At 36.0% G+C, this 23,392-nt stretch overlaps 2 long non-coding RNA genes and 2 pseudogenes across 2 annotated transcripts; 2 read left to right on the top strand and 2 right to left on the bottom strand.

Moving 5' to 3' along the window:
* Positions 1-873: 873 nt before the first annotated feature.
* On the top strand, positions 874-1,412 carry LOC149247794 (glutaredoxin-C1-like; annotated as a pseudogene).
* Positions 1,413-4,363: 2,951 nt separating this feature from the next.
* On the bottom strand, positions 4,364-5,526 carry LOC149247793 (uncharacterized). Its single transcript, XR_016265659.1, has 3 exons — positions 5,306-5,526; positions 5,169-5,200; positions 4,364-4,563 (listed from the first exon to the last, which is right to left on the bottom strand). It is a non-coding gene; the product is annotated as an uncharacterized LOC149247793 (long non-coding RNA).
* A 5,653-nt stretch (positions 5,527-11,179) lies between these two features.
* On the bottom strand, positions 11,180-12,540 carry LOC149247792 (uncharacterized). The gene is made up of 3 exons (XR_016265658.1): positions 12,141-12,540; positions 12,004-12,035; positions 11,180-11,404 (listed from the first exon to the last, which is right to left on the bottom strand). It is a non-coding gene; the product is annotated as an uncharacterized LOC149247792 (long non-coding RNA).
* Positions 12,541-15,977: 3,437 nt separating this feature from the next.
* Positions 15,978-16,577, top strand: LOC149247791 (putative histone H2A variant 3 pseudogene; annotated as a pseudogene).
* Positions 16,578-23,392: the final 6,815 nt, after the last annotated feature.

Here is a 23,392-nt window from a genome sequence, read left to right as displayed (position 1 = left end):
CTAGGTTGAAATTCACTTTCATAACTCGGCAAAACCATGCCACCGACAACAATAGAGACATACATCAACATGAAAAGCCATGCATGTCCATACCAGCTAGGAAATCACATTTGCAAAACCTTACCTACAAGTATTCCTACTGAAGCTGCTTGATCTTTCTTTCCTTTCCTTGATCCTTGCTTTATTTTCCTTTCCTTTTCTTATTTTTCTTTTCATTTTCTTCAAGGTAGAGTGCTCCAAGAAACTTGAAGTGACCAAGAGTGAGAGAGAGAGAGAGAGAGAGAAAATAATGACAGAGCTCCAAAGCTAAACTGCCAAAAGTTGAGCTCCAAAGCTAAACTGCCAAAAGGTTACCAACTGATCCTCAGAAGCCTCTTTATGAATGAGGCCTCTATTTTCTTCATTTCCATTAAATTCCTTCATTTTCCTCCTCACATGCAACCTATGACCTTTCACCTTACTTTTCTCCTAATTTCCTTTATTTTCATAAATAAATGTGCCAAAAATGCCTTTTTTCCTTTTAATGCCTTTGCCTTAGCCTTGCAAAATTTCCTTAGCCAAAACACACATCCAGTGATGCCCACTAGAATATATTTTCCCAAAATTCATCTTGGAATAAGTGTCCCTTAACCGTGGTCTTATTTTTCCTTCATTTACTTTATGATATGAACTTTTCACCACAGTTGTTACAAACACTATTATATTACTTGTAACCTTCCTTAATAAGGAAGCAACTAAAAAACAAACACAACAATGTAAATCTAGATTAATCTCCAATATACTTTTGTTATATCTTGTTGTTTTGATCAACAAGTATCTTGCAGTGAGGATAAAAAACAAGAAGTATCTTCTTATTGTGAAGATCAAGATAGTATGTAGGTCTTACAATAGAATAGTTTTGCTTATTCTGACATCATAGTAGGTGATGGCATAATGTGCAAGCGTCAACCTACAAATAAGTAGTAGTTGGAGCTCATGAGACGTAATACTTTATTTAAAATTGTTGACAAGTCTCTCATGGGAAAGATTCATAGGCTTACTACAAAGAACGTCATGTTGATATTCAACATGAATTCTTGCTACATGTGCAATCTCATGAAACGAAAACTATGCAGCCTAGGCATGCATCTTGCAGTTTGTGAATTGGATGAGGAGGAAGGAGGAATGGAGATGGAGAAAAATCCCTTTGCAGCTTGGGCATGCATCTTGCAGTTTGTGAATTGAATGAGGAAGAAGGAGGAGTGGACATGGAGAAGATACTTGGGGCATTAGTGGGAGGAGTATAGAAATCATTGATGCTTATTATGTTCAATGGAGGGAATCTCATTAGTGGCCTAGACCAGGTCATGGCCATGCACATCGAAGGAAATTTGGTTCTGAAATTGAAAGAAGCCAAAGCCTTATGGCTTTGATGATCTATTGGGTTAATATTTAGTTAAATATCATTTCTTTAGTGGTTTTTATGTTTCTAGAATAGTTTTTCTTAGGTTGAAGTTTGATCCTAGCTGACTGTTTGATTGCAAGTTTTTGGGAAAAGTCATAATGTGACTCCACCATAACATCTCCAATAATAACCTGAGAGTAAATACCAGTAATAATAACTTATTGTTAGTTGTAAATTGTAATTTCATGTATTAATCCAATCGCTAAATCCTTTCTAATTCATGCGGCATCATAACTCAATGCCTTGTGAGGATATTTCATTCTATGGATCTTACAATGAAAGCTTTCATTGTGTGAAACAAGCTTCCTCTACACTCTGCGTTGAGTAAATGGAATGAAGTGAGAGATTTAATACTAACATTTTAAATTCAAATAAATCCCACACCAACTAGTTGAATCTTTATGAGCACGAAAATTAGAAAGGGGACTACAAATATTTGAAATTAGATAATTTCCTTAGCACCAACCACACAAGACAGTTATTTAGACAAACACCAACTTTTCATTGATACAATGTGTGGAATGCATAGGTTCAGAGGAAGCTTTCTTTCTCCACCCCTCCACAGTCCACACAATGTAACCAAATCTTGATATTTCGATGAAGTGTATGGAAGCAAGAATACCAACAGATTGCAAAAATGATTGTGGAAATTTAGTGTTCTTGAATAACGAAAAAAGGTGGACCTTGCACTACCTTAATTTTGTCATCATATGGATAGCTACCAAAAGAGGTGACATTTTGTGGAAACGATTATGGAAATAGAGAGTTCCCTAATAATGACAAAATGGGTACCCCACATAAATGGGAAGGGACTATGTTGCTATGCATTTATCACCCATGTTTCTTGTGTCAAAACCTTATTGTGCATTGTCAAGGAGAAGAAGATGTGATTTGGAGCAATGAAATAATGGATAGAATGACGAAGGTTTTCATTATCGTTATTCGTTGTTTCCTACAATGTTAAATTCATTTTCTTCATCACTGCTTCCAACAATGCTAAAGTCATTTTCTCCATCATTGCTTTTAATTCAAGGTAGGTTTATTTATCCAACTATTATGTTTACAATTTTTAAACTTTACAAGTTGAGAAGGGAAATAAAAATGTTATTTTTTCTTATTAAATTGGAGTCTATAAATTATATTGAGAGAAAACATGCATATAACCAAAACATCAACTAGTGTCACCAAGGAACTCTCAATTCCAATCCCGTAACTTTTCGTTAGATATGTAAACACCAATGTTGACAATGACATTGAAAGGCTAAGGAACATATTTTACCTTTTTAAAAGCCTCAATAATATTTTTGAGTAGAAGGCGATGAAGTATGAATATATTAGGATGTGATTAGATAATATTGGGGTAAAATATTATGACTTTGTTTATTTATCGTAGAATTGGACAACATCCTAGAGAAGGATGTGTATTGGGATTAATTGGTACAAATATCAATTATTTATAGCTCATTGGATGTACAAGAGGTTGATGGTTTTTGACAAACCTCCATACAATCACAAGGAGGTGCCCCACTATATTCTCAAAGGATTGTGGGTCAAAAATGTTTTTAGTTTTCCATATTAACTATTTTAAAATTGGTGAATTTTGAGGGGTAGGTGACCATCTTGTGCAAGATTAACATATGTCGGGTGTGATTGGTTTGGTTTCCACCATGGCCCATAATTTACTTTAGCATAGTTTATTCATCGCTACAGTCAACATAGAGGAATTTTTAAGCAATGTGAAATGTATGCATGGAAGGCCAAATGTTGGTCCTTCTTACCACAAGGTTGAGTTTAGTTAGGCGATGTGATTTGAACACTTTAGGCATCATGCTCATAGTTTATGTGACCATCACCTATGCCTAACCTTCAAGAGGACTTGTTATGCTCCGATGGAGGCTTTTCTAGGGTAGAGTTTGATGGATGGAATTAGTATAAAAAGATCTTTTAATTTTTTTTACTGATATCATATAGTAAATTGTAAATTTTTTGCAAAAAATTAATTATTTTACATGTGCGATTGCAATGATCCAATACTTCTATATAACTTTAGTATGAATCACTTCCATTATTGAGAAATAGTTATATTAACTTGTTCTCTCCAAATATCCAGCCCAAAAATATATTTTTAGACTATAATTTGGTTTTAATATATTGTCTTATTTCTTTTACTTATTTTATATGCTAATCTAAATTCCTTTTACACATCTTTTTATAAACTCTATTTTAAATTTAAATAAACATTTTTATATAAAAACTATGCCACACATAAAATTCCACCATCTAATTTGAACCACCTAGCATAAATTTTTCATTCACATATAAAATATTTTTTAAACAATATACATTTTACGCAAGCGGCCATAAACATGCCTCCACCCTCCTTTAGAAATCAAACGAGGACTCTATTATTGGAAAACATCTGACCTCTAAGTTACAAATATATGATGATGGAACAGAATTCATATGGTTTTTCCCTTCTTCAAGGTTATGAACTAAAACTTCGCAATAAGATAAATATACACACAAATAATCCCGTCTTTTGAAAACGGGAAAGAAAAATGAATAATAAGTCTCTTGCCACAACTATTTTTAATGACATAGAAAATTAAAAGATGAAATGCTCAGGAAAAAAAACAAATTCTCTTTACAAAATTTACGATTACAACTAAAATAATCATCAATAAACATAAACGTCAATGTTTTCTGGGTGAAAAAATCGTGTTGGAAGATCAGTTCTTCCATATTCTTCCACTTAATAAAAAATCATCAATAAATATAAACGTAAATGCTTTCTAGATGAAAAACTCATCTTGGAATATCACCACTTCTTCCATATTCTCCTACTTAATAAAACATTTTCAAACAAAAGAAATCTTCAATATGATTAATATAGAGTATCACCATTTTTTATATTAAAAATAAAAAGTGAAATGGACAAAATTAGTAACATTACATCAATAATTGACTTGTTTAATATTTAAGGTACATGATTGACTACTCTAATTATGGCCGGGAGGCAGTAGGTGTGGATGCCCTTCCAGAAGGGACACGAATAACAATCCACCCGTTAGTTTTGGTTTTGGCTTTGGCTTCGTACTTTTGGCTGTATTTACGCTGCCCTGCAGCACATATGAGTCAAAAACACGTTACTTTTCAATCACTTCACATTAATGCGAAATATATATTTATTATTTTGACGACCAGTTTACCACAACGCAAAGGCATCCAGGATCGTTCAAATAGTTAAATGGGAAATCTTATTTAATGAAGATTTTTATAAATTAGCATAGATTTATTTTAAATACTGTTTTAATTTGAGTTTAGAAAGATTTAATTTTTCCAGCGCAAAATTTTTATGAATCTATATTATTTAAATATTTTGTATAGTTATTTAATTTTAGTTATTTTTAAATTTTTTATTTTAATCCACTTTGATGAAAGATAGACAATAATATTCATCCTAAACATTCTTATGAACCTCTCTACTCATTTAAATGTATACATTTTATTTTTAATTTGTATAATATATAACTCAATTTATATAAAAATTAAATACTTTATTACGAAATATATCTCTATCATAATTAAATTAACTCAATAAAATTAACATATATGCATAAATTAACTAGAAAATATTACATTCAAAATAAATAAATATACCCTGGGTACAACAGAGTACATGCTGAACAAAACGAAATAGAGAATGGCGGTGAAAGAGTGGTACCTGCTGTATTACTGGCTCTTTCCCAATATAAGCTGTGGAAAAATATAATACAAACATTTATCTGTTAGAAAACAAATAATAAAGCCACATGCAAATTTCTGATATAAATTTTAGTGTTAAAGCTGATTAGTGTTTACCCAGGTAACGACTTTCGGATGGGGTTATGAGATTCCATGTTAAGAGAGTGGTGATGATGAGCACACTTATGGATCCCAAGTTTCTAGCCATGAATGGAAGGCCTGTATGGTAAACTGTTGAAAGAATACGAAGCAGCAGCAAAGTGCTGTGAGAAGCAGGTATGCGGCAGAAGTAGGGACTTGAACAAAATAAATAAGCGAGTTGAAGCGCACGGCCGAGGAGGCACATTTATGAGTAGGGCGGTCTGTTCAGGATAACTCTTCCGTGCTCAGAAGCTACCTCTGGTATCGTATACAACTTATTTCTCAATGTAACAATAATAGTGAGGGGCCTTGATTCATACATAGCATGTCGCTTCCACAAGTACGGTTGTCCTAATAATACATCATAAACTTCAAGGGGAGCAATGTCACACAATACCTCGTCTGTGAAGGGCTTGATGTTGTATGGAAGACGACACTGCTAACTCATGCGAAGATCTCGTCCTTGGTGAAGCCACCAGATGGTGTACGGTTATAGATGCGTTGTGGTCGGTAAGACCAACTGCTTCACGACCTCTGCCGAAATGAGGTTCTTTTGGCTCCTGCTGTCGATAATGAACTATAGCGAGGAGCCCTTTACCCACATCTAGGAGTGGAGGAGGTGCTCCTCCTCCTCAGGATCTTCGGGTTCCTCCTTCTGTATCTTCATGGTGGCAACGGTGGCGTTGGGCTCCGCATCGATAATTGACTTCCCTTTGTCATTCCCCTTGTCGGGTTCTGACTCAGAGTCAGAACATGCATCTGATTTTGAAACCTTTAGCTCAACCACCAGTGACTGCTTGGCCCGACTCTCACTTGTGTTGTGAATGGAGATCTTATGGAACTCACACCACTTTCCTATGTCCTTTTTTGGCTTCACGGTGTTATTCTTTTCTTGTAGCTTCGGCAGGTTGTCTTGGGTCGTCCTGCCATGGCTTTGTCCTTTATTCTGTGGTTTGGGGGCACCTTTCCCTTGCTTCGAATTCACAGATCCAAAGTCCTGCTTCATATGTTTAAACTTTTACTCGACCTTGATGGCATATCAGTATGTTGTGCCGAGCGAGGGGATGTTCAGAAATTCTATTTCTTCCTGGATGTACTTGTGCAAGTAGACGTAATATTTGAGTACCAAATACTGCTCCGAATCTTTGATACCCAACTTTGTGTGAAGGGTATGGAAAATATTAGTAAACTCCGGCACGTCTTGGTCCCTTCCCTGCCACAGCGTGGTCCAATTTATGTATTGATCCTCATAGATTCCGACAGGGTAGTACTGCTCCTTGATGGCATCCTAGAATGAATCCCAAGTGGGTGCGACTGAAAATAGTGAGCCTGTCCTTTCATCCTTTAGCTCGCAGTAGGTTTCCCACAGTCCTTGACGTGGGGGGCTGCTTTGATAAGAGCGAAAATAATATTTTCTCGACTGGAAAAGTCATGAACAGAAAAATAACCCTCTATCAGATTTAACCATTTATCTACGACATCTGCATCTATTTAACCCTCGAAGATGGGGATTTCCAAATTAACTTGTACCTTAAAGGGCGTGACATTTCCATAGGAGCTGCCGGAAGCCGATGCGTCGCCTTTGGGTAGCAGCTGAAGGATCTGGGCAAAGCTATCCATCATCACATTCCTTTATCGCTCGAGGGCTTCTTCGAGCAAGATTTTGATAGGATCTCCTGCTCCATCGTCTTTCTTTTCATCTGCCATGGGAGGCCGTTGGGATTTGCGAGGTTGGTCTTGCAAAGGTTCGACCAGTTCAAGCCCTAACTCCTTATATCCCGACCTCGTTGGGGACATGCAAACAAAAACAGAGAAAAAAAGCAGACCGCTCTGATACCACTGGTCTGGATTTAAACAGGAACGCAATAAATTACAAATATAACCATAAACACAGAGATGTAGCGGAAATAATACTTCATTTCATTAATGTAAAATACTGAAATATCCTTACAAACAGAAATGGAAATAAACCAGCTAGGGCGACGGTAGCTTATCTCTGAGAAGAGATGTGGCGGCTACATGCCTCTGAACTGTGTTACAATGAGGCTCGAAATCTCATTTATTGTTGCGAAACAATGGAAAACCCTAAACATCCAAAAACCTAACCCTAGAAGATGAAACGCCAAATTGTGGGCCCCGTTTGGGTAAATTGGTACATCAACTTCCCGGGGTCATAACTTTGGCATATGATCTCCGTTTGACGCGCACAATATCTCGTTAGAAATATCTATACGAGAACTACAACTTTGGGAAGAGCAACCTTGGTCCATGGACCCATGTTGCTCCCAGTTTTCCCAAAAAACGTCGTTTAGGGCCTCAAAATGGCTCCGGAAGTTTAGGACCCGAAAAATTGCTAAAAATAGTAAATTGTGCTACAATTAAGGAAACTGAAAAGCTGAGAGAAATAAAAGTGGGGGTCCAAGTGGACTTGACAGGTGGCCACTAATATCCACCTAGATCATGGAGCTCATGGGACGTAATCTTTTATTGAAAATCGTTGACAAGTCTCTCATGGGAAAGATTCATGGGCTTACTACAGAGAACATCATGTTGATATTCAACATGAATTCTTGCTACATGTGCCATCTCATGAAATGAAACCTATGCAGCCTAGGCATGCATCTTGCAGTTTGTGAATTGGATGAGGAGGAAGGAGGAATGGAGATGGAGAAAAAGCCCTATGTAGCTTGGACATGCATCTTGCAGTTCGTGAATTGAATGAGGAAGAAGGAGGAGTGGACATGGAGAAGATACTTGGGGCATTAGTGGGAGGAGTATAGAAATCATTGATGCTTATTATGTTCAATGGAGGGAATCTCATTAGTGGCCTAGACTAGGTCATGACCATGCACATCGAAGGCAATTTGGTTCTCAAATTGAAAGAAGCCAAAGCCTTATGGCTTTGATGATCTTTTGGGTTAAGATTTATTTAAATAACATTTCTTTAGTGGTTTTGGTGTTTCTAGAGTAGTTTTTCTTAGGTTGAAGTTTGATCCTGGCTGACTGTTTGATTGCAAGTTTTTGGGAAAACTCATAATGTGACTCCACCATAACATCTCCAATAATAACCTGAGAGTAAATATCAGTGATAATAACTTATTGTTAGTTGTAAATTGTAATTGCATGTATTAATCTAATTGATAAATCCTTTCTAATTCATGTGGCATCATAACTCAATGCCTTGTGAGGATCTTTCATTGTATGGATCTTACAATGAAAGCTTTCATTGTGCGAAAGAAGCTTCCTCTACACTCTGCATTGCGTAAATGGAATGAAGTGAGAGATTTAATACTAACATTTTCAATTTAAACAAATCCCCACACCAACGAGTTGAATCTTTACGAGCAAGAACATTGGAAAGGGGATTACAAATATTTGAAATTAGATAATTTCCTTAGCACCAGCCACACAAGATAGTTAGTTAGACAAACACCAACTTTTCATTGATACAATGTGTGGAATGCATAGGTTCAGAGGAAGCTTTCTTTCTCCACCCCTCCGCAGTCCACACAATGTAACCAAATCTTGATATTTCAATGAAGTGTATGGAAGCAAGAATACCAACAGATTGCAAAATTGATTGTGGAAATTAAGTGTTCTTGAATAACGAAAAAAGGTGGACCTTGCACTACCTTAATTATGTCATCATATCGATAGCTACCAAAAGAGGTGACATTTTGTGGAAACTATTATGGAAATAGAGAGTTCCATAATAATGACAAAATGCGTACCCCACATAAATGGGAAGGGACTATGTTGCTATGCAGTTATCACCCATGTTTCTTGTGTCAAAACCTTATTGTGCATTGTCAAGGAGAAGAAGATGTGATTTGGAGCAGTGAAATAATGGATAGAATGACGAAGGTTTTCTTTATCGATATTCGTTGTTTCCTACAATGTTAAATGCATTTTCTTCATCACTGCTTCCAACAATGCTAAAGTCATTTTCTCCATCAGTGCTTTTAATTCAAGGTAGGTTTATTTATCCAACTATTATGTTTACAATTTTTAAACTTTACAAGTTGAGAAGGGAAATAAAAATGTCATTTTTTCTTAATCAGTTGTAGTCTATAAATTATATTGAGAGAAAACATGCACATAAGCGAAACATCAACTAGTGTCACCTAGGAACTCTCAATTCCAATCCCGTAACTTTTCGTTGGATATGTAAACACCAATGTTGACAATGACATTGAAACGCTAAGGAACATATTTTACTTTTTTAAAAGCCTCAATACTATTTTTGAATAGAAGGCGATGAAGTATGAATATATTAGGATGTGAGTAGATAAGATTGGGATAAAATATTATGACCTTGTTTATTTATCGTAGAATTAGACAACATCCTAGAGAAGGATGTGTATTGGGATTAATTGGTACAAATATCAATTATTTATAGCTCATTGGATGTACAAGAGGTTGATGGTTTTTGACAAACCTCCATACAATCACAAGGAGGTGCCCCACTATATTCTCAAAGGATTGTGGGTCAAAAATGTTTTTAGTTTTCCATATTAACTATTTTAAAATTGGTGAATTTTGAGGGGTAGGTGACCATCTTGTGCAAGATTAACATATGTCGGGTGTGATTGGTTTGGTTTCCACCATGGCCCATAATTTACTTTAGCATAGTTTATTCATCGCTACAGTCAACATAGAGGAATTTTTAAGCAATGTGAAATGTATGCATGGAAGGCCAAATGTTGGTCCTTCTTACCACAAGGTTGAGTTTAGTTAGGCGATGTGATTTGAACACTTTAGGCATCATGCTCATAGTTTATGTGACCATCACCTATGCCTAACCTTCAAGAGGACTTGTTATGCTCCGATGGAGGCTTTTATAGGGTAGAGTTTGATGGATGGAATTAGTATAAAAAGATCTTTTAATTTTTTTTACTGATATCATATAGTAAATTGTAAATTTTTTGCAAAAAATTAATTATTTTACATGTGCGATTGCAATGATCCAATACTTCTATATAACTTTAGTATGAATCACTTCCATTATTGAGAAATAGTTATATTAACTTGTTCTCTCCAAATATCCAGCCCAAAAATATTTTTAGACTATAATTTGGTTTTAATATATTGTTTTATTTCTTTTACTTATTTTATATGCTAATCTAAATTCCTTTTACACATCTTTTTATAAACTCTATTTTAAATTTAAATAAACATTTTTATATAAAAACTATGCCACACATAAAATTCCACCATCTAATTTGAACCACCTAGCATAAATTTTTCATTCACATATAAAATATTTTTTAAACAATATACATTTTACGCAAGCGGCCATAAACATGCCTCCACCCTCCTTTAGAAATCAAACGAGGACTCTATTATTGGAAAACATCTGACCTCTAAGTTACAAATATATGATGATGGAACAGAATTCATATGGTTTTTCCCTTCTTCAAGGTTATGAACTAAAACTTCGCAATAAGATAAATATACACACAAATAATCCCGTCTTTTGAAAACGGGAAAGAAAAATGAATAATAAGTCTCTTGCCACAACTATTTTTAATGACATAGAAAATTAAAAGATGAAATGCTCAGGAAAAAAAACAAATTCTCTTTACAAAATTTACGATTACAACTAAAATAATCATCAATAAACATAAACGTCAATGTTTTCTGGGTGAAAAAATCGTGTTGGAAGATCAGTTCTTCCATATTCTTCCACTTAATAAAAAATCATCAATAAATATAAACGTAAATGCTTTCTAGATGAAAAACTCATCTTGGAATATCACCACTTCTTCCATATTCTCCTACTTAATAAAACATTTTCAAACAAAAGAAATCTTCAATATGATTAATATAGAGTATCACCATTTTTTATATTAAAAATAAAAAGTGAAATGGACAAAATTAGTAACATTACATCAATAATTGACTTCTTTAATATTTAAGGTACATGATTGACTACTCTAATTATGGACAGCAGGGTACAGAACGGCCGGGAGGCAGTGGGTGTGTATGCCCTGGCAGAAGGGACACGAATAACAATCCACCCGTTAGTTTTGGTTTTGGCTTTGGCTTCGTACTTTTGGCTGTATTTACGCTGCCCTGCAGCACATATCAGTCAAAAACACGTTACTTTTCAATCACTTCACATTAATGCGAAATATATATTTATTATTTTGACGACCAGTTTACCACAACGCAAAGGCATCCAGGATCGTTCAAATAGTTAAATGGGAAATCTTATTTAATGAAGATTTTTATAAATTAGCATAGATTTATTTTAAATACTGTTTTAATTTGAGTTTAGAAAAATTTAATTTTTTTTTGTGCAAATTTTTTATGAATTTTTATTATTTAAATATTTTGTATAATTATTTAATTTTAGTTATTTTAAAATTTGGAAAAATTCTACTTTTGATGAAAAATAGACAATAATATTCATACTAGACATTCTTATGAACCTCTCTACTCATTTAAATGTATACATTTTTATTTTAATTTGTATAATATATAACTCAATTTATATAAAAATTAAATACTTTATTACGAAATATATCTCTATCATAATTAAATTAACTCAATAAAATTAACATATATGCATAAATTAACTAGAAAATATTACATTCAAAATAAATAAATATACCCTGGGTACAACAGAGTACATGCTGAACAAAACAAAATAGAGAATGGCGGTGTGGTACCTGCTGTATTACTGGCTCTTTCCCAATATAAGCTGTGGAAAAATATAATACAAACATTTATCTGTTAGAAAACAAATAATAAAGCCACATGCAAATTTCTGATATAAATTTTAGTGTTAAAGCTGATTAGTGTTTACCCAGGTAACGACTTTCGGATGGGGTTATGAGATTCCATGTTAAGAGAGTGGTGATGATGAGCACAGTTATGGATCCCAAGTTTCTAGCCATGAATGAAAGGCCTGTATGGTAAACTGTTGAAAGAATACGAAGCAGCAGCGAAGTGCTGTGAGAAGCAGGTATGCGGCAGAAGTAGGGACTTGAACAAAATAAATAAGCGAGTTGAAGCGCACCCGAGGAGGCACCTTTATGAGTAGGGCGGTCTGTTCAGGATAACTCTTCCGTGCTCAGAAGTCGTGGGCGACTGGACGTGCCAAGGACACACATGATCCTTTACTTTCCGCCTATCCACTAGTGTACCTGTCAGAGATGCCACCTTCCACTTATGGACTCTTTTTAATGCTCAGAAGCTGCATGCAATCGTCAAAGATGCCTTTTTGAAGCGGACGGCCGAGGAGGCATATTTATACTGTTCAGGATACTGTTCCGTGCTCAGAAGCTGCATGCAATCTTCCTTGATGACTCACAAGTCGTGGGCAACTGGACGTGCCAAGGACCCACTAGTGTACTAGTCAAAGATGCCACCTTCCACTTACGGACTCTTTTTAGTGCTCAGAAGCTGCATGCAATCTTCTTTGAGTGGGTGACTGGGCGTCCCAACCACACATTTTCCGCCTACCCTTTAGCGCACCAGTCAAAGATGCCACCTTTCACTTATTGCGACAGTTCAAAGTTCAAACAAGTCTTGTGTTTTTGACGTCGCTACGGGCTACCAGGCTTGTGACTAGGGCAAGAGCTAACCAGCCTACCATAGGGCATTAAATGCCCCTACGGTGGCTGGTTCAGATGCATACTACATACCCCGATTTGAAAGCCCATGCGGATCCATCGGCTATGACCCATACAACAACATTTACTACGAACAACGGACAATCGATGGGCATCCCATTATGGACAAGCGGTTTTTAATGCATCCAAAGCCGAGCGCGAGGAATTTCCAGCCACCTCCAGTGTCACCGCCACCACCACACCGTAGGAATATGCGAGGGTATACTATACGGCCATACGTTGAATTTTAAGTTTGAATTTCACAATCCCGCTCGAAATTTGAAATTTGAATTTATATTTACCGCTCACGCAATGTGTTTTCCTCATACATCGCGGAAATGGGGTGAGCGGCACCGACGGTGTTTAATTCACAGCTGAAGCAACAGGGTTGAAGATATGCGTTCAGTTTAGAGTTACTGCAATTGGGTTCTTCGGCGGATTCAATATTTAAGATCTGCAAGAATCCCAGCAACGGCGCAGAGCGAAGAGAATACATAAACCTCCTCGCAGGGATAACCTGAAACCCCCTCGGAGGGATAACCCTTCCCTTGGTGAACAGGAAGTGTTGGACACCTAATCCTAAATGGGTTAGTGTGGAAGCCGAATAGACCAAAGCAGTCCAAGAGACCTTGGGATCTGAAACCTAAGAGTCACGTATTGTACTATAAATGTATATCTCATGTTAATAAAAAAATGAATTGCATGATTTATCTTTGATATTTCTCTCGCTCTCCATGTGTGTTTAACATGGTATTAGAGCCGCTTGTTTTTCTGTGGCCTTTTATGTGCATGTCAGTGCTGCACCTCTACCCATAATCCTGAAATAGTAAAATTGGCGTGCTAGATCTGCAAATTCAAATGTTTTATATCAGCGTGGTCTTCATTACCTGTGTCTGAGCTGCCTTGAATAGCGCTGATGTGGTCTTCATTACCTGCGTCTGAGCTGCCTTGAATAGCGTTGATGTGGTCTTCATTACCTGTGTCGGAGCTGCACATCTGTCCATACTGTTCAGACAGAAGCGGTGTACGTTAAATTTTTTGAATAGCGCTGTCACTACCTGTTTTAGCGCTGATGACTGAATAACTCCTCTGCAAATCCTCTGCCAGCTCTGCCCTTTCCACGCCAGTTTTCATTGTCTGTTGCTTGTCCTGCTCATTACTCTGACGCGCCTTTTCCATGCCAACCTGAATGCGGTATATGGTATTTTCTGCCCTAACAGACTCACAGCCTGCTATGCAGTAATAGGGCCGACGGTTTCTTCTGAAGCCTTACGGAAAGAAGCACGTCCGCTTTGTGAATTATCTGCAGACCTCCTGGAAGACATTCGCCCACTCTGCGAATTGTCTATCAATAAACTGTCTCGTCCGGGCAACATTTTAACGTTGTTCCATATTTAAATCATATTGAATGGAAGGGTCTCTGCGTTTAAATGGTATCGACATTCGATTGGTATCGGGTTCGCTCTGATTCAGTGGGTTCTGGTGTCCTGCGTTAAGGTGTCACCCGACCACTCACACACGCCTAGCAATAACAACAAAAATGGCTACAGTGAGTTCTTGATCGAAGAAGAGGAAGGGCTGAACGATCACAATGTCGTCAATAAATGCGCTGAGATCCAGAACGCAGTGGGGGGCGCTCTTCTCTCTGAAACCCTGACGGAGATTTTAATTCCGGTGGCTGTACATTCATTTTCTGAGCTGCGCATTATTTTCTAGCTTGAGCATACGTATTGGGGGTATTAAATATTGTACAGACAAGTAGTTTCCTCTAAGTTGGACATGGAACTGACTACCCAAGGGATGAGTTTGCATTTTGAAGAAGTCTCTCATCATCAGCACTAGTTGTGGGTCGTATTTCTTATGTTGGACATGGAGCTAACTCCTTAAAGGCCGAGCTCCCATTTCTATGCAAAACCATGAACTCTGGAAGTGTATTGAGGAGAACGAGATCATATTTGAGTGTGTCTTCGTTGCTGTAGCTTCATTCTTTGGGACAAATTTTATGTGGCTGGTTGGCTGTATGAGAGCCGTATTGAAGTGTTGGACCTGAGACTCATTTTCTGGGTAGTATATTTCACAACCAAACGCTGAAGCGTAGTTGCCAGTGGACTGATATTTGTATTTACATACATATCTCTCTTGCTGCCCATGGTGTCCATATACGACAGCCATCGACTCGGTTGAGTGTTGAGCGAATATTGGTATTTCTTGGTAGGCGGATTTGTCCGAGGTCCAGTTTCCATTAAGCTTTAGAGTTTCTGGAATGTAAAGTCGATGATATAAATTTGCAAAGGAGTGCAAATCGTTCTCCCCGCTGCACGTAATGACTTTGACATCCTGTAAAAGATCTTACTGTCGGTGATAAATTATTTGCTCTTGTGGTTTCTCGCTGGTGATAAATACTCTTCTCAGAGCATCCATGTTTGCTTTCCGGACCATTGCATTTGCAACAAGGTTAGATATATCGTTTATAAGTTGTTGTTCCTCTTGTCTTGATTGTTCCTCGTAAGCTTTCTGAAAATCAATGATACTCTGCTCATGAACTTCATGAGAATGCTCAATGTGTTGCTGAAACTTAGATGCTTGATCTGCTAAGTTCTCAAAGAAACCCATTGTAGCCCCAGATATTGATGTTATTAACTCGATACTTGTGCGGGCTCTTTCACGCATTTGCTGAGCAAATTCAGCAATTTCTCCCTGCTGAACCGAAAGAGTGGTTTGAAGTTCCCTGAGTATTGAATCGGCTTCCCCCGCTGCCACACCAAGCATTTCCTCAAGTGAATTGCCATTAGTAGAGGCAGTGTTCAATAAGCTGTAGCAGACTTGAATCCGCAGTACATTTCTTCATACATGTCCTTCAATCAAATATGAAATTATATATTTATGCAGTCATCGGATTTCCTCTCATTGAAGCCGCTCCTCCTGTCCCGCCGTTGAGAGTTAAGATTGTTTTATTTTGAAATCGCAGCAAGCAAGATATCTCACCGTGTTGTGGTAACGCTAAGAGAAGAACTGGAAATGCAATCGTCATGTTGAATGGTGGTTCAAGCCATTGTCTCTCTTTGTTTTCAAGATACAACTCTGCAAGTCGTTTTGTCACAGAGACATGTTGTTCGATTCAACTGTAAACTTTCGGATTTCCAAGTCATCCAAAACCAATTGAATTGTTGGCACTCCGAGCTAAATATATCCCCTAAATTTGATCCAATGAAGGATGTCTCAAAGCTTGTTGTCTAGACTCTCATAGAACAAGATATAACCATGATCCGTGTTGTTTGAGTACTCCTGTGCTGAACAAGTCCTCGGCCCCTGTCAACAAGGATAAGGACAAGAAGAAGCCTGTTTCTCGCTCATCCCGTGCAGGTCTCCAGTTTCCAGTAGGACGTATCCACCGCCTGCTGAAATCTCGTATATCTGCGAATGGCAGAGTGGGAGCAACTGCTGCTGTATATTCTGCAGCTATTTTGGAGTATTTGACTGCAGAGGTTTTGGAGTTGGCAGGAAATGCAAGCAAAGATCTGAAGGTCAAGCGTATCACCCCTAGACATTTGCAGCTTGCTATTCGAGGGGATGAAGAGCTCGATACTCTGATCAAAGTGTTCCCTGAAATATTTTATGAACCCAGCTGAGAACAGATGGCATCTGGCTCCAAGAAGGTAGTGTTGTAGATTGACAGAAATTAAAAACAAGGCACTGAAAATACCAGTTGCGCCTTGTGGGCGAGGAAGGATTAGCTCCAGTTGAGGTTCTCATGAATAGGACATGAATTCAATTTTTTAAACAGGTTGAGGTAGTATTTATTTATGTCTTTACATACACCATTTTGCATTGGGAATCTACCTTTGGAGTTTCTCTTCAACAGTTTAAGCTCACTATTTTTAGCCAAATTTTTAAGTGGTATATGTTGAAAGTTGGTCTTAACGGTTGCTCCAAAGCCCACCATTAAGGCTTGATATTGTTTGTAGAAGAAGATATTGCATAATTGCTCACATTCTTTATTTGCCCACTGCTAAGAAAAATGGCTAAGCTTGAAAGAATATTAGAGTTATTGAGAACTCTAATCGTATCCACTGCTGACAGCACAATCATAATCAATAAAGACATTATTGCTGACATTCAAAAATGTATACAAAATGCACAAGAAAAGATAGAGTTTTTGCAGCTTGAGACAAAGCTACAGCAGGAAGAATTACACAAGTGGAGTCATCATTCTGAACCTGTTTCTGTTCAGAACAATGAAACAGACTCCCATAAACAGCAAGTCAATATTGTTCAAGTTCATTCAGATTCAGTACCCAATAAAGCAGCAGTTGTACATACAGATGCAGAAACTCAGTCTGCACTTCCCAAGCCCATCATCAAACCTTGGGAACAACTTGTCCACAACAAGCACAGAACTGGCCTTGGATATGACAAGGACTTGTCCTTTCATATTCCAGACTACGCCAAGCCCATTCAATTTCAGAGTGCCGGATTCATTCATGACAGTTCACCTGCTCCTCATGACAATTCAGCTTCAGCTGTTCCAGATTCTGCCCCTCTTCTACAGCAACAACAACAATAACAAAAACAACAGATCGTGAAATGCCAACACTGTGATCGAGTTGGCCATTTGAAAGATCACTGTTTTGATCTTCAACCATGTAAGCACTGTCATAAAACTAGTCATTCTTCACACAGATGCTTCAGAAACAAACGTCCTGCAAGAACAAAGATTCATCTTGGATGGATCACTTCTTGGCAATGGGCATCAACAGCCAAGAAGATATTCCAAACACATGTCAGAACTTGTTCCAGAATATTGAACAGTCTTGTAGTTGAGTTTCCTCCATCATCTCACCTTGTATCTGACAGGGGGGAAATGATGGTCATCTACAAGCTTCAAAGTCACATCAAGCGAGCCTGAGCCACAACCTGCCACACCAGTTTCAGAGTTGTAGCCAGAGACAAAGATGCCCGTGAACATGCCTTCAGTTGGCAATCTGGGACACTTCCTCTAGCAGAAGACTTCAGCTTCTTGCCAGTTTTGGAAGCATTCCAGGAACAAAATTGAGAACACTTCCTCTAGCAAAAGACACCAGCTTCTTGCCAGCTTTGGAAGAGTTCCAGGAATTGCATTAAGCATTCCAGAGTTGTTGGTCATCCTTAAACCATCACAGGTTGAGACTTCCCTTTTCAGGTTGAAGTTTTACCTTTTATGCGGGGTGAGACCTCCCTTTTATGGTTGAAGGTTTCCCTCTTTAAAACAATAGGATCACTTCCTCTAGCAGAAAACTTCAGTTTCTTGCCAGTTTTGGAAGAGTTCCGAGAACTGCACTAAGCATTCCAGTGTTGGTGGTCATCCTTAAACCACTGCCCTTTTTACCAACATTTCATAGAGCACATTCAGCCTAGTGCTGCCATGCATTTTTTTGCACATTTTGTATTACAGCTCTCTTCTTGGACTCATACATAACCCTTCGGATTAAGGGGGGGAATGTTGGACACCTAATCCTAAATGGGTTAGTGTGAAAGCCGAATAGACCAAAGCAGTCCAAGAGACCTTGGGATCTGAAACCCAAGAGTCACGTATTGTACTATAAATGTATATCTCATGTTAATAAAAAAATGAATTGCATGATTTATCTTTGATATTTCTCTCGCTCTCCATGTGTGTTTAACAGGAAGTCGTGCGCAGTTGGAAGCCTATGGAGTTCGCATTCTCTGTTTAGATTTTGACATATTTCTAGTCAAATAGTGCAGATTTCTGGAATTGTCCATGAAATTTTCACCTCTCAGTTAAGAAAACGTCAAAATTACCAGAACTATTGGTGACCTGTAACTCAGAAAATAGGAGAAAGCTGAGAGAGCCAGAATTGTAAAAAAAAAGAAGCAGACCTGAACTGTTTGCCATACAAACTTATCATAACATTTCTGTTCAGTATAAGTGAAGAGCTATTCAAGACCTGCAATGGAGGTGGATCTTTGATTTTTCGAATGAGATTGCTTTTAAATGTTTGAACGGTGTGTTATTGCTTTTAAATTTTATGTGAAAGTCTTTGTTGAGTTCAACAGGAATGAATGTGTGCAATGGACTCGTGCTTTTCAAATACGCTCTGCCCTCGTTTTCCCCAGTGAATTCGCACTTTCCTTGGAAACGTTTTTATTTGTTTCCTCCCTGAGGTAGTTTAAAATATTTTTGTATGATAGCACGCTGGGTGTGAGCTCGATAACGCTGTAAATAATTACTTCAAAATTTTCATTTTTACTGTGTTTTTGCTTTTACTTTACCGGGTAGTTTTGATTTTAAAAACAAGATGTAATAACCCAACAATACTTTACTCATAGTTTTGATTTTAAAAACAAGATGTAATAACCCAACAATATGTAATTGGTTATTAGTTTTCATTTTAAAAACAATAAGTAATCTCATTTTCGTTTTCCATTCATCTTTTGTATTTTTGTCATTATAATTCTTCCGGCATATAGATCGCCATAAAATTCGGGTGAGTAATGTTTGTAGAGGTTTCAAATAGCGTTGTTCAACTGCAAAATTGGAGCCAAAGAGTTCGCAAGATGGTCGAACGCGACTTTGAGTTTGTGTAAAAATTAGGAGTTAATATGATGGGTATGTGTTGTATATATGTTCGCCAAAATAGAAAGCCTTTCATGCATGCATTAGCCATTATCCATTCATGTATATTTTATATATTGTGTTGTATATATGTTGATAAAGTGTAAATTATCAAGACTACATCCCTGTGTCTTGCATATCGTATCCGGTGATTGAAGATATTTTAAGGTTAATACATGTTAAATAAGAATTGATTTAATATTTTTTTTTTTAATTTTAATTTAATTTTTAATAATTATTAAGAAAGTGGTAGAGATTTGAGTTTGAAATATTAAAAAAATAAAAATTTATTTGTAGTTATATGAAGATCAGTGATAATATTTTAGACGTCATAGTAATAAGTATGATATAGATCATTGGTAGTATTTTATATATGTGGTAGTAATAAGTATGATATAGATCTTATAGTATTTTAGACATGGTATAATATTAATTCGTGATATTGTAATAAAGTCTATTTATAAGTTAAAAAATTCATAATAAAAAGAGATAAATCTCTATAATTAAGAATATTGTTACATATTTTTTTAAATTATATATGTTTAATGATTATTATTATTATTATTTTTAAAACTGGTTTTTTTTATCAATTTAGTTATATTAAATATATCATGAAATAAGTGTTTCAATGTTTATTTAAATTTATTTTATATAATTGACTAGTTATGGGGTATTTTGAAAATAATAATAAGACATTTAAATACACTTAAGTAACCTTTAATTATAAAGTATTTTGAATGTGTGTAATAGAAAAATATTTCTTTATGCATTGGAGTATGATTTAATTTTTATTTTTTTTACTTAGCTAAGAGATTATTTGCCTTGGATGTAAGAAAATAAGTTAGCAATCCATGATTTAAAGGCATCTAGTAAGAGTGAGAGCCTACCATGCCATGAACTCGACATTTCAAGTCACATGGTTTTCCTTGAATAACAATAATGATGACGTTTCATTCTCAAATAGTAGTTAACTATGATTTTCCTCATTACTCATTGGACAACTAAATTATGATAAATTTTCTTGTTACGTAAACTTTTTTATTTAACTATTAAATTATAAAAATTTAAAATATATTTTATTAAATATAAAATAATATTTAAATGTAAAAGATAAAACATATTTTATTAAATATAAATTAATATTTAAATATAAAAACTAAAATATATTTTATTAAATATAAATTAATAAAGTGAAAAATTCTTCTACATTTTCTAAATGAGATTAGTTTTTTAATGAAAAAACAAAACAAACATATTTAACTACATGAATTTTTTATTATTAACTAATGGAATCGTTACATGTAAACAATAATAAGTTTACATAACATATAGAATTTATTCAAAATTAAATGAAATTAATATTTATGATATATAAATAATATTAACTTTATATTATTGGAAATTATTAAGATTAAAAATATGTGTTTTTTAATTATATATTTTATTAAGGTTGAAAATAAAATTTTTAAAATGATATATTTGAAATTGTAATAGTAAATTTTGAAATTGTAAAAATAAATTATATATTTTAAGGAAAATTTAATAGTATTATTTTTAATAAAAAAATGAAAGATGTATATGTGTGGGGAGAGGATTTAATAATTTAATTAAATTTTATGTTTTGTGGGTTTTGGTATAGACTGCAAATTTTTGTGAGGCAAAAAAGCTCTACATATGGAGAACTTATAACTATTTGTGGATTGGATAAATAGAAACACTGTAATTTTAGCTCCATATTTTTTTAGATTGAAAGTGAAATCAGGAGACAAAAATGGTTCAACTCTCATCACATATATAGAGAGTTGAACAGTCTGGTTGATCGGTAGTTCATGATTGTTAGGCAGTTTTGGAAATCCATGAGTACTTTGAGGGATAGGCCTTGGAGGTAGTAGCATTAGAAATATGATGATATTATGAGTTAAAATGATGATGGAGAATTGAAGACCTTTTTGTTTTGTGTAGATTAATCTTTCTTGATCTTTTGAAGCTTTATGCAAATATACTTTGCACGATGTATATTTCGATATGAAATATAACACACACACATCTATGTATATATCTATATATATATATATATATAGAGAGAGAGAGAGAGAGAGAGAGAGAGAGAGAGAGAGAGAGAGAGAGAGAGTTGCTTTTTAATTTAATATGATAAATTAAAATTGGTCATAATTGTAAAGATTAGAGTCAAAATCTTGTCCACCATAAATTTTTAATAGAGAAGGTGTCTACTGACAAAGATGAAATTCCTCGGGGATTTTCAGAGATCCGTCATTACCCCGACACTAACTACCATGCACCTCCTCTTTGTAGATGGCATTCTCATCTTTTACAATGGGTCTCTATGGGAGATAAAATAATATAGAAGACTCTCTCCTTATATGGAAAAGCCACAGGTATGTCCATAAACAACCTCAACTCTCTAATATCCTACCATCATTTGGAAGATGAAGAGATTTTCGATTTCACCCAGATCCTCCCTTTTGAATCTAAATTTTTAGGGGAAGGCGCGAAGTACTTGGGGTTTCAACTTAAACCAAATTGTTACAACAAGGAAGATTAGCATTGGCTCATTGTAAAAGTGGAAAAACAATTGAAAAATTGGTGTCTAAGATGGCTTTCTAAGGTTGGTCATATATTCTTGATCAAATCTGTCTTAGAATCCTTCCCCACTTGTTGGACATCTCTTGCATGGATTCCCGAATGTATCCTAGAAAAAATCAAAAGAATCTGATCAATTTTTCTCTGATCTAGGAAGCAAGAACATGAGTGTTGCCTTGGGTCAAATTGGATAAATTTCTATACCAAAACTCTTGGGAGGATGGTGCCTAAAGAACATCTTCTTATTTTCAAAAGTCTTGAGTTCCAAATATGGATGAAGGCTAATCCCGATGCAAATTTTATAAACATTGGTATTCATCTAAAAATACATAGCCCCATGCTCATTGGAAGATTAGATAAGAAGGATTGATAAGCCAAGAGCCAATATCTCAGTAGTCTAGAGGGTTATCCTCAATTATTTTGATATCATTGGTAAAGGGTTGGCATGGAGGGTTAACAGAGGCGACAAAGAGAGACTTAGCCTCGATCCCATGACTAGTAGATTGTGCCCAAAGTCACTCATTGCTACTCCCTCTAATAGAAATTCTAAGCAACAACCTTAAGATTGGATATATCTCCCTAATGGTTGATGGAGACTTAGCAAATCAAATATTGTGGTGGAAAGTGGTATGGAAAGTGAAGTGTCCTACTAAATCCAAATTACTAATGTTGTGTCTAGTGGAGAAGAAGGTCCCCACTTGGAATGTCTCACAAAGAATATTTATGATTAGGTTAGGATGGTGTTCCTTATCTAAAAACAATGGTGAAAATGCATCATATCTATTCATGACCTACCCTTTCTATCAACAGGTTTGGAAAAAATGCAGGAATGCAATGGGACACACAAGTGCATGGGAAGGAGAGGACTTTGAGGAGTCTTGGAAGGCATGGCTCGCAAAACCCAGTTGTCATGATATCAAACCCCTTCCCCTAATCATATGTTGGAGGGTGTGGATGGCCAAAAAAAAGGCCATTTTTCAGTACAAACCTTTGGTACCTAAGCATATTGTTATTAAAGCCCGCACTCTATTAAGTCATTTACCATAAGAAAAATTCCTAGCCCCCTCTAGAGTGATCAAGATAGAAATCATTGATCAAACAAGGTCATGGGCCTACTTTGATGGAGCTTCAAACAATAATTGACAACATAGTGGAGGAGGCTTCATCCTCTTTCTCACAGAGGCTCACTTTTATCAGGTTAAAATTGGTTTTGTCCAAGGGACCAACAAC

This window comes from Pinus tabuliformis, chromosome 7, assembly GCF_031772625.1.
Source record: "Pinus tabuliformis cultivar Carrire ecotype Pingquan chromosome 7, CPIR1, whole genome shotgun sequence".
NCBI classification, from domain to species: Eukaryota; Viridiplantae; Streptophyta; class Pinopsida; order Pinales; family Pinaceae; genus Pinus; species Pinus tabuliformis.
This window is presented reverse-complemented; position numbering and strand designations above follow the sequence as displayed.